The sequence below is a fragment of the Biomphalaria glabrata genome, chromosome 11 (genome assembly GCF_947242115.1).
Source record: "Biomphalaria glabrata chromosome 11, xgBioGlab47.1, whole genome shotgun sequence".
Lineage (NCBI taxonomy): Eukaryota > Metazoa > Mollusca > Gastropoda > Planorbidae > Biomphalaria > Biomphalaria glabrata.
The window spans coordinates 8,163,426-8,175,538 of NC_074721.1; the positions used below are offsets into that span (position 1 = coordinate 8,163,426).

Here is a 12,113-nt window from a genome sequence, read left to right on the forward strand (position 1 = left end):
TGACGAGCTCAGTGGATCCTGTCAGCAGAAAAGCAGCCTCGAGGCTGAACTCGAAGCAATGTTCCAAGCACTGGCAACGAAAGTACGTAACGGGACTGCGTCAGCGAACGACATAGTCCTTTTCACGGACTCGGTGGCTGCACTGGAGGCATTAGAACGGCTGGATGAAGGTGCTAGAAGGGTATGGGACGTCCTAACGGTCGGAGGGCGTCTCCTACATTCGGCGTGAACGTTACTTTGCAATGGGTGCCCGCCATTGTGGGGTGGTCAGCCACGATTTGGATTTGGCTGACCAGCTCGCGAAAACCGCGGTCGCAACGGCGCTCGAACATGATGAACCGTGCACTTATCAAAGTGTACGATCCCTAGTCAACCAGCGCATGTTGACACTTTGGCACGACGGCTGGGATTCTTCGGACAAGGGGCGTGAGCTTTACCGGGCAATGAGTAGACCAGACAAAAGAGATGCATGGTGGCAACTGAATCGTGCGGAACAGGCAGTCCTAGCCCAGTTCCGGGTCGGACACTGTCCAATTGGTGCTTACCTCGGACGTTGGAAGGAGAATTACGACACACGGTGTCGCCATTGCATGGAGGACGATGAAACAATAGACCACATTCTTAATGAATGCAGAGTTCTGCACGAAGGACGATTGGGACTAGGCTTAGATAGAGAGATAACTGGTTCATGTACGACACAGAGGCTCTCCTTGTACGGGGACAAGGCGACCTTAAGACTCACTGCTCGCTTTCTCTCACGAGCTCTAAGGGAGTAATTCTCAGCATGTTGTTCGTTGTCAGTGGGGTTTCTGACTCAGGGATACGCATAATGTCAAAATTAAGATTTTGTATTAGAAAATATATTCATCTTTGTAATAATTTTTTATTTAATGAAAGATGTCAATGCTTTTTTTTTTTGCGCATAGGATTGGTATCTCAAAATGACAATTTTGTCTATTTTTCAGATTTTTATGAGTTTTCTGGAGATTTTTTATTTCAGGAGATTTCCAGGAGCCACTGGAAAATCAGGAAGCCGCGAATACCCTGTTATTAAATATAAGTTATTATTTTTTAATTTAATAATTTACACTAAGAATTAACGCATGCATATGAAAGTGCTAGTCCCACTGTGACCGCATAGGTTGCATATTATATATAATAATATATATATACATATATTACATATACACATATATATTGTAGTAACTTAAAGGATGCAACTCAACTAGACATAGATGTTTATTTACATGGAGACATGAGAAACACAAAGGACATCTGCCTTAAACACAGCATCTTCATCTCGGCTCTAGACTTGGGAGAAAATCGTCTTCTCCTTTCTCTAATGTCAACATCCTTCCTAGTCTAGTCACTAATAGTGTGCTCCTTCTGCACTATCTTGGATGGCGGAGTGCATGGCGGGGTCATAACATTGCCCACTTCTTAGAACTTTTCGTCCTGAAAAGAAACAGTGCAGTAGAGGTTTGACAGTTCAGTTGGAGGTCGATCGGTGGGAGCCACAGGCGGCAGAGAAGGAGTTCCCAACTAAGTCATCCGCTGCATCCGCACTGTTATCCTCCGTGCCGTTTTCTCTTTCTCCAATGGATCAGGCTGTTCTTGAGACGATGACGTGGCCGTTTGACACACAAAGATATAGTGTCAAGCACTGTTTTCCTCAACACAGCCGTTGATCGGACACGCTGATTCAGCAGATCTTCCCTCAAGAAGACTACAGGTTCACATGCAGCCACGTTGCAAATGAAGTCCAATGCGCCGCGGTCATCCTCAGCTAACAGTCTCACGTCCAGGAGATAGGTCTCTTCAACTTCAAGTTGAAGATGTCTTCCTCTTGCCAGCTCAGATTTAATCTGGATTGATTGACATTTGTCTATGCCATTGCAAATAATGATGGCAGAAGTACACATACTTTGTTGGTGGTTTTCTTGGCATCTAATTTTTTTGAGTGGTGCTCTGCACGTACAGTTCATGCTTAACTTCTGGATGCAGTTATCTAGCTTCGAATTTCCCTCGTAAGCACAAGCAGATAGGCAGAGGTCTCTAAGGTCCACAACAACAGGCTTGGACGCAGACCCAACGTTGTCTTGATCTGTCCAGCTCATTGAGGTACTCGTAGCAGGTACAACAGGAACAAACGCTTCAGGCACATAACAGACCTCAGTTTCTTTATTTGTCTCTTTCCTTTCAATTCGGTACATCCCGTTGAGATCGTCGCAGCAATCGTCACGTTTCTCGTCTAGAAAGTCACGCCCACAAGACTTGCCACACACAGACGGCGCCAAAGACAGCGCTCCAATCCCCAGCGTCTCGGTCACCACTGTTTGTGCAGCCACAGTCCTGAGCATGCAACTTCTTCACCAACGAGTCAACAGGCAACGGCTCCTTCACCAACGAGTCTATTCCTTCTTTCGCTTGAGACACCATTTTATCTACCTTGTTCCCCATACTGTTAATTTGATTCACACATTGCATCAATACCTTCATGTATCTTGCCAAAAAGCTCATAAATCTCCGGTTTAATTTCAAATAGGTAGGTATCCGGATCTTCGTCTTCATCGATCAAGGAGGTGATTACAGCTAGTCTCCGGCATGTGCTCTTTCTTCCCTAGTGCCATTAGAGAATGGAATGGGTTGCCTGAATCAGCCAGGAAAACCAAAGACTTGGCAGAGTTTACGTCATTGATTAATATTGACACATGAAATGCATAGGACGTAATTAACTTCTTTTTTTGAAGTAACGTCTGTAATATATAAAATTAGATACATTTGTGGCCAAAGGGAAAGCACTTTCCCTAGACAGGCGCAAAAGACGAAAGAAGCTTTTAATGGACCGTTAGCGGACATTGCTTTCTCTGCATCAGATATGACAGAATATGCATTACTTGGTTTGTGTTGATATTGAAACACTGCACTCATCAACTCATCCTTTATCGTGGAATCGAAGGCATTGCCTGCAATATATATATATATATATATATATATATATATATATATATATATATATATATATATAACTTAATTTAGACTAATGTCAAAAGAGTATGCTTAAATGTTCTATAAACTTACAAAATATTCATCATCCTTACATAATGTAGAAACGCACTATAGGAGACAGACTGTGAACGCGACAGTGACGTCACAATATACTAGAGACCTTAGATGACTCGGAAATGAGAGATTTAGCGTAGAACCATACGACGGTAAACATAATATTGTAAACCAAGACTAGACTGTACCCGTTCTGTATTAAAGTTATATTCATTGTTCATCTGTGACGGTATTAGTCAATACATTCGTATGTCTTTGTTGCTGTCTGAAGTGTACTGATCTCATCGTATTGCCGCTAAATACTCACGCACAGTTACAGGCCCACGCATGCACAGTTATAGGCCTACGCATGCATCTTCTGATAATTCAACATACTCAACATTAACAAGATATAATAAAGTAATATAGTCTCCCCTGATGTTTTTTTTAAAATTTGATTGATTGTTTTTTACTTGTTAATAGATAACAAAATCCCATTTCAGACCATGCGTCTATAGGGTAGAATATGTAAAGGACATCTGTATATTTGGGCCACTGTTAACGAGGGTGCCCTGTGGCCAGCACAACGACCAACCGCCTTTACTTTTCTTAACTAATGTTAAGTACCTATTAGGGTTGGGTAGAATCAGTGGTCTCCTGAAAATGCCTGAATTCTAAATACCTGTACCTTTTTTTGTGCCAGTCTTTAAAACTTATTTTTACACTGACTCTTTTAGTCTCCTATATAACTCTAAATTATTACGACGATTTTCTAGAAAGTCACTCAGCCATTTCATAAATCAGTCTTTGTTCAGTTAATTAAAACAAAAAAGTAAAGTTCTTATTTCAGACCGTGTGGTCTATTTCTGTGGCCTATGGTTTACGAGAGTGTCATGTGGCCAGCACAATGACCATTAGACTTTTATGTCAGGTACCCATTAGAGCTGGGTGGACACAGAGGCGCCCAAAGATCCCAAAATTAAAAATCCCATTCTTCACCAGGATTCGAAACCGGGACCCTTGGTTTGGAAGTCAAGCACATTACCGCTCAGCCACCGTGTCTTCAGTTAATATTATTCACTATAAATATATTTATCTTTCTTTTTCTCAATTTCTCTTCTCATTTCAAACCTTGTTGCGATGTACAGGGCCGACTATATAAAGTCAATCTGTTTCTATAGCCGACGGTTGACGAGGGTGTCAAAGGAGCCAGCACGATGACCAGCCACCATTACGTTCCCCAACTAATGTCAGGTACCCACATTGCATCAATACCTTCATGTATCTTGCCAATGAGCTTATAAATCTCCGGTTTAATTTCAAATATGCAGGTATCCGGATCTTCGTCTTTATCGATCAAGGAGGTGCTTACAGCTCGTCTCCGGCAAGATACTTCGTTACCGACGTCTGAAGCTTGGTGGTATCATGGATGTGCTTTCAGCTCAAAATTTAATAGCCGTGTTTTTCTATGAGATTTGAGCCCGTGATACCTCGGTTGAGAAGAAAAGCGCTTTACCACCGCACTCCTATTAGTTTTATGACTGTGGAAAAAAACTTTGGATGCTGTTTTACTTTACGGTGCTAAGTTAATAACCAGACAACATTCCTACGCTCTAGAGTCTGAACTTAAGTTATTGACTTACACATTAATCAGAAGGGAAAAAAATGGGTGGGGGGGGGAATATTAAGTATATCTAAACATAATCAGGTTCCAAAGTCAGACAAAATGATCAGGATGGCTTTTGGAACAAAACCCACAAGATTCTAAAAAAAACAAAACTTTTAATACATGTTAATAGGCCTACATTTTCTTTTCAAATAAATAATTAATGTTTTATTTATAAAGGAAGAAGAGAACCAAATCTGTGTCCCCTGCTCTACCTGGCCTGGGTCTGAGGTTACAGTGACTGTTGTAGTTGAAATATGATATATATATATCAACTAGGGGATATGAAGCGTGACCCTGTCACAGCTTACAGCTACGAAAGGTAAGTAATTATTCTGGCCAATCTAGACAAAACGTATATTAACCTATCTGTCGTAGGTCTAAACGAAACAGACATGGATTATTTTTTATCAGGCGAAACCTGTGAGGTTAAGATTGCAAATATATTTTTTTAATGCGTGATGAAATGACAACTGTAATATTAACAAACAAAGATACATATCTAAATATATTCATATTCAATATGTAATATTTTGGCTAGTATATGTGTGTCTGCCAATTGTGGGCATTTTTTGTAATATAATAAATCAAATATTAACCACACAAAAATTGAAACTATTACAGAAACTATTTTTTTTTGGTGTGTGTGTGTGATGTTGCGTTGAGGTATTTAAATGCAATTTGACTTTGCGGTCACCACGCCCCATCTTATTCCTCTATGTGTACTATTCAATCATGCTGGTTCAATGTCCTGAAGGACTGTTCGGGGTGACGGTAAACTAGATAAAATAACCCAGAACTTAGAATACCAAGCATGTCCAGTCATCCCCTGATTTTGTTAATTTAAAAGCCAATACATGTCGTCAACAAAACCCCCAAAATAAATAAATGTACAGCTACTAAAAAATAGTAATTTTTACACGTTTCAAGCGACGGAGATGTATTTGCTAATTTAGTCAAGGGGAATATTTGTTTAGTGTATCGAAAACACTTTTTAACAAGAAAAACATTTTTTTTTTAACTCCTTTATACAACTTATAGAGCGATTATTTTTCTCTCAATAACTAATCTGTATTAGATTTTTAAAAAAATGAAATGGAACATTTGTTCCCGCTCCATCTCCTCTCCCACTTCGCGAGAAAGAATCCTGATAAAGACTTAAAACAGGGCCGGCCTTAGATAAGTGGAGGCCCTAGTCAAAGTGAATTTTGTGGCCCTAAAAGAAATTAAAAGAAAAAAGAAAAAGAAACGACGAAAACATATAATAACGCAATTTTATAGAAGCCTGTCAGTCTATATCTAAATCGACAAATAACTATATACATATATATATATATATATATATATATATTACGCAATTTCCATAGTAGCGCCAGAGTTAAACTAGTAAATATAGAGTCCTAGTGCTCTAGTATATTTGAGATTTGATCCAAGTTTCCCTTTTTTTCTATAATTTTTGTAGCCCTGTGCGAGGCCCCACCAATAGGAGGCCCCCTAGGAGACTGCCTAGTTAGCTTATGCCTAATGCCGGCTTTGCTTAATAATATTCCAAAGATAGGCCTTTAAATCTAGACTTAGAAGTCGATTCGCAAAATTTTCCCGAAGTTTAATTTATTAAACTTTTGAATGAAAGCGGAAATACACGAAGACGTAGAGTTCGTTGAAGATAGACCTAAATAGTGTCTAGTTCTCTAGCCAAATTTAAATGTATTTCTCTTTATGCTTTGAAAACTTATAACTTCCAACTTAGAGTTCTTCCATTGTGGTCAACGTGCTAGTAATTCGTTTCCCAACGATATGCATCAATTATCAAATTTCTAGAAAAATCTTTAGAGCCGTATTCGAGATCCAAGTCCAGTTTCCATACACCCAGAAAGTTCCATGAAGGAGTGACTTGAATAGAGGTATTGTAGAAAATTACTACTACTTTATAGCTTGGGAGAATCTCAATAAGTTCAATGAGTAATGTAGACGAAACTTTAAACAACTTCTTTGCAACTCTATTTATTTTACTTGTAAAATTACCAGTGGCGTGGGCAAAGTGAGTACCGTCAAGGCTTTTGCGCGGACAGCCACAATTTTACAATTATTTTAATATTGTAATTCTAGAACATTTTAGTGAAGCCAGAGGAAGAGAGGACGACCCAGAAATATATGGTGACGAGATTCGGAAGCAGATCCTAGCAATTATGCAAGACTTGGGAACCACAAACCCAACCCGAAATTTTTAAATAATAATTTTGACTATTTAACGAATGCACGACTTTGTGATATACATACCTCCCCTTTGTTTTTCTCGTAAAAAATATTTTTCTAAGCCTTGCTCGCCTCGATAGTTACGTGAGGTAACTCTAGTCCGACTTGCTACTGTTACATATACACATACATACATATATACATACATACATAAATACATACATACATACATACGTATATACCCATACATACATACATATATGCATACAAACATACATACATACAAATATACAAACATACTTAATACATACATACAAATATACATACAAACATACATACATACATACAAACATTCAAACATACTAACATACATACAAACATACATACATACATTATCACATACATACATACATACATACATACATACATACATACATACATACATACATACATACATACATGCACACATACACATATACTTACCTACATACATACATACATACAAACATACAAATATACATACATTCATACATACATACATACATACATACATACATACATACATACATATACCTTACATTCTACTTTATGTATTAGATTTTGGCTTTTTCTGTAGACACACGTTTTATCTTTCCGATTTCCCGCCTTTTCAACATGCGCTTTGGTCATTAAACATTCTAGTTTAACCTTTTAACTGTGTATGTATTATTTCCTGTGCAATTCGTTTGTGGTTAACTCTTTCTCTCCGTAATTATTTACCACATTCTGGTGGAATCAACACTAGGATTATCAGTTAGGAGCGAAAGAGTTAATAAAGGCGACGTGGTCCAAAAGTATTTCGTTTTAATTTTGGTCTTCATGCTTTTGGTTATCTATGCTTATTGTATTTATCTAAATAAAAAAAAAGACTTTGTTTTCGAGTACGAGGATTAAACAGGATTAAAGAGTTTACACGGGCTACATAGCTGTGACCTAATTTTGTCATATCTGACTACAATGAACGCCTCAAGCCGTTGTCAGCATGGGGTCGGATAAAGTTCTCTTAGTCGTCTCTTCCTTTCTTCGAGGGCTAGGGGTTAATAAAAATCTTTGGATAATTTTTGGATCTCAAATGTTGATGAATGCGCCACGTCTTTTTCAAAAGTTCTCCCGTCCTTGCTATTTGGTAATCATGCTTGTTTTTCAGGAACTTTGAAATCATTTGTTAAGTAGAATATCTTTGCAACATCTTGATTGTATGTTGAATCAAGATTATATATAGGACATAGGTCCAGATTCCCTGTAGCATTCAGATTTAAATCCAGTTCATGATCCTCAGATGAACTCCAATTAATAGCAAGGCTGGAAGGACTAGTCCTAGTCCGCTGTGCCTCATAGCTCCCATACAGGTCAAGTGACTCTGCAGACCACTTCCCCGCAGTTTTTTTTAGCTGCGGACACTCTTGCAAGATATGCGCCACTGTTTCCACCTAGTTCATGATCCAGGTTCCCTAACTGATTCTATGAAACTTTCAAATTTTAAGTAACATTAAGATTGAATATAACATTACGATTCTTTGTAACATCCAGATTCTAACATTCAGATTCTATATAACATCAGGTTCTGTAAGATCCAGATTCTAATATTCACATTCTATATAACATCCAGACTCTATGTAACATCCAGATTTTAAAATCCTGATTCTATTTACAATCCAGATTTAATGTAACATTTAAATTTTAAGTAACAACCAGATTCTATGTAACATCCAGATTCTATGTAACATTCAGATTCGAAACATTCTGATTCTGTTTATCATCTAGATTTTGTAACAAATTCAATGTAATATCCAGATTAAATGTTTATCATCCAGATTTAATGTAACATCCAGATTCTATATAACATTCAGATTCTATGTAGCATCAGTATTCTATGTAGCATCAGTATTCTAAAGTATCCAGATTCTAAAACATTCAGATTTTGTAAAATTAATATTCAATGTAATATTCAGATTCAATGTAACATCTAGGTTCTAAGCAAGATTTAGATTTTAAGTAAAATCCAGATTTCAGTGAAATAAATAAAAGTGGTTACTTTCTTCATTCAAGAAGCACATTTGGAATGGGTGGATGGGCAAAGGCTTCTGGGTGTGTGGAACCTGGACCCTCATCTTGAAAATGACTCTAACGATTTTTCAAGAAATTTGACAGCTCGTTCGCCACACTGGGTAAAACTCTAGTTTTATCATTTTTTAAAGTATAAAAATAAATGTATTTAAATTTAACTAGAGAACTAGAAAATATTTATCTTGAACGGACTATAGTGCTTTGAGTGTTTCCGCATTTAGGCCTTATTCATGTTGAGCTTAATAAATTAATGTTCAGGAAAATTGTGTTCGTCGCTCGTAGTCTAGATCAGTGATGCCCAACATTAATTTATCTGCGGGCAATTTTAATTTCCGACACTGGTAAGGTAAAAAAAAAACGACATGAAATTGACCTGAAACTATTTGATTAGAAACCCGTGGATCTAGTACTTACATTCATTAATGGTATATTAATATATTTTTTTTTTCATGAGTCAGAAAACGGCTTCATTTCTTTACTAAAAATATGAGCAACAGTGTAGCCAGCTTTACAAACGACTCATATTCTTGTCTCTTTTTGGTAAATATTAACAGTAATCTTCCAATCTCTAGATGTAGTTTAACAATCTTTTTATTCCAAAGACGTCAAATTTGTTTTATAATTGCGTTTCTTTAAAAAAAAAACAGTCACACTTTATTTACAACTCAAATATATTGTCTTATGTCTTATTATCATGTTCTGCCAAAACATGGTACCAATCAATCGCAGAAAAATTGAGGGACCTAACGTAGGTAAAGAGACATTTTTCAACCTTTTCTTTGGGGGAAAGGGGGGGGGGTTAGAGGAGTTTCTACACTTTGTGCCGACATTTCGGCGGGCCGGATCGAACCACGTCGCGGGCCGGATCTGGCCCGCGGGCCGTATTTTGGGCATCACTGGTCTAGATCTAAAGGACTATCGTTGGAATATTACAAAGTCTAATAGATTTATACATTTGCTTAACCAGGATTGTATTCTCGTTTGTGTGAGAGTAGAAAATGATCCTTTTTTTTATCTAGCATTTATTAGTTTTTAAGAGCAAACTAAACGTTCTATAAGTTATATAAAGGAGGTATTGTCTTATAAAAATATTTTTGGAATGCCTCTATTCAACTCATAGCCTACCGTCGTGGAAACTTCTGTATCGGTGGGCTCAGAAAACCAGGGTGGACACGGCTCTCGAAAACGGCTCAAACGATTTTCCTAAAAATTTCACTATCGGTGTAAATCGTAGAGAAAAGAATTTACAAGCTCGTAGGTCACACTGATAAAACTCTGCTTTGACATGGTCATTTTTCAAACCAAAAAGAGAATTAATTTAAATTTGGCTAGAGAATCAAAAAATATGTATCTTGAAAGGGTGTATCTGCATTTATTAAAGAGCTTAATAAATTAATGTTTAGGAAAATTGTGCGCATTGTCTTCTAATTCTACATCTAAGGACCTATCATTGGAATATTATAAAGTGTAGTAAATCTATACATTCACTTAACTCATATTCTTTCTTCTAGGTAAGGGTGGCGGGAAATGAGGCTAGATAAAAAATGTTCCATTGTTTTTTTAATATAACATTGTTTAGTTAGTAAGAAAAAAAAAATAAAGATCTCTAAGTTGTATCAAGGAGGTATTGTTCATGTAAAAATGTTTAATGTTTTTCGTCATTATGTTTTTTTGTTAATATTTTTTTTTCGTTTTAGCCTAAGCTACTTTTGGAAAGCCTTATTTGTAGATAGATTTAGTTAAACTGTTAACTGCAATAGAACTGTTTCCCTTTTCGTTTTTTTTGAAGCAGTATGTTTTCCAAAAGATGCCTCTTTTAATATAGACTTAGCTGCAGTCGAAGTGGTGGTGGTCACCTCATTCAGGATCATCATTCTGTAGATGTGTTTTAGTTTCAGCGAAGATGAAGATTATTGCTTCCTATGCTTAACCTCCAACACAACGGCGTAGAAAGGCGGTGGCCAGCTTTCGAACCCGAGACCATAGTGATGAATTCCCTGGGCATATACCAGACGGGCAGGCAGCCATGTTTTCAGCTCTGTCTCTCTTCGATCTGCTACTGTACAATTAACAACTATGTATTTAAGATTAGTTTCCCCTTTCGGACCTTGCTATCTATAAGGCAGATGATGTTAAGATCATCTGTTTGTTTGGCCAACGGTTAACTAGCAGGGTGTCCTGTGGCCAGCACAACGACCAAACGCCTTAACTTTCCACTACTAAAATCAGGTACCCATTAGTGTTGGGCGGACTAAGGGGTGCCATAACAATCTCAAAATTCAAAATCCCAGTCTTCACAGAGATTCGAACACAGGATCCCAGGTTCGGAAGCCAAGCGCCCACTAAGCCACAGCTCCCCTTGCATAGTCTTTTAAAAGTTCAATAGATACTCATCAGTCAATAAAGAGAATTTTATTCTCAGTCGGCCTTCAAAAGGGGAAAAGCCGCTATTTATTTTTGTGTTGTTTGTCCGTCACTCAATCTGTCCGTCTGTCACGTTAGGTTTCAAAATTTAGAAATGATATGGAAAACCCGATTTCAATGATATTTTGTTGCCTGCAAATGTCTGGAGCAAAGGTTACTTTTTCTCTTCTGAAAGCGAACCGTTTTGTTTTTAAAGTTAATTTATGTAAGACAATTTTTCTTATAATAAAATACACCATTTTTTAAACTTTTTCATATTAATAAAAAAAATATCAACAAAATGAGGTGTAATGAAGGCTTTATTTTCAGTATATTTTCATAACATTTCTGCAAATGTTTTTGTTATTTCCACAAAAGTTTCCACACAAAATCTCTTTGAAACCTTGTTTTTTTTTTACGTACTCAATGTTTTCAAGAATGTTAAATCTAGATTAGCATTCATTTCTAGTTAACAAGGACTATGTCTTTCTAAAGCTCGCTTACATTCACAAGATTCATATTCATATTATTAATTACAAAAACATTTAATTTAAAACAAAATCGTATTAGCTTTATAAAGCAGACTCACAGTTTTTGGATATTTCCTTATAATGTCAAGTTATTCAAAGTCAAATATTATCCAACAGCAAAGTCAACCATATTCAAAAGTGTCATCAAGCTAACCTTATATACGTGCCTA

At 37.0% G+C, this 12,113-nt stretch overlaps 1 protein-coding gene across 1 annotated transcript in view; it reads right to left on the reverse strand.

Moving 5' to 3' along the window:
* LOC106061640 (uncharacterized) overlaps positions 1 to 12,113 on the reverse strand; it is a 30,350-nt gene extending 18,237 nt beyond the window's left edge. The window contains exon 1 of the mRNA XM_056004300.1: positions 12,003 to 12,113. The gene's annotated coding sequence lies outside the window, so the exon portion shown is untranslated. The remainder of the gene's footprint in view (positions 1 to 12,002) is intronic.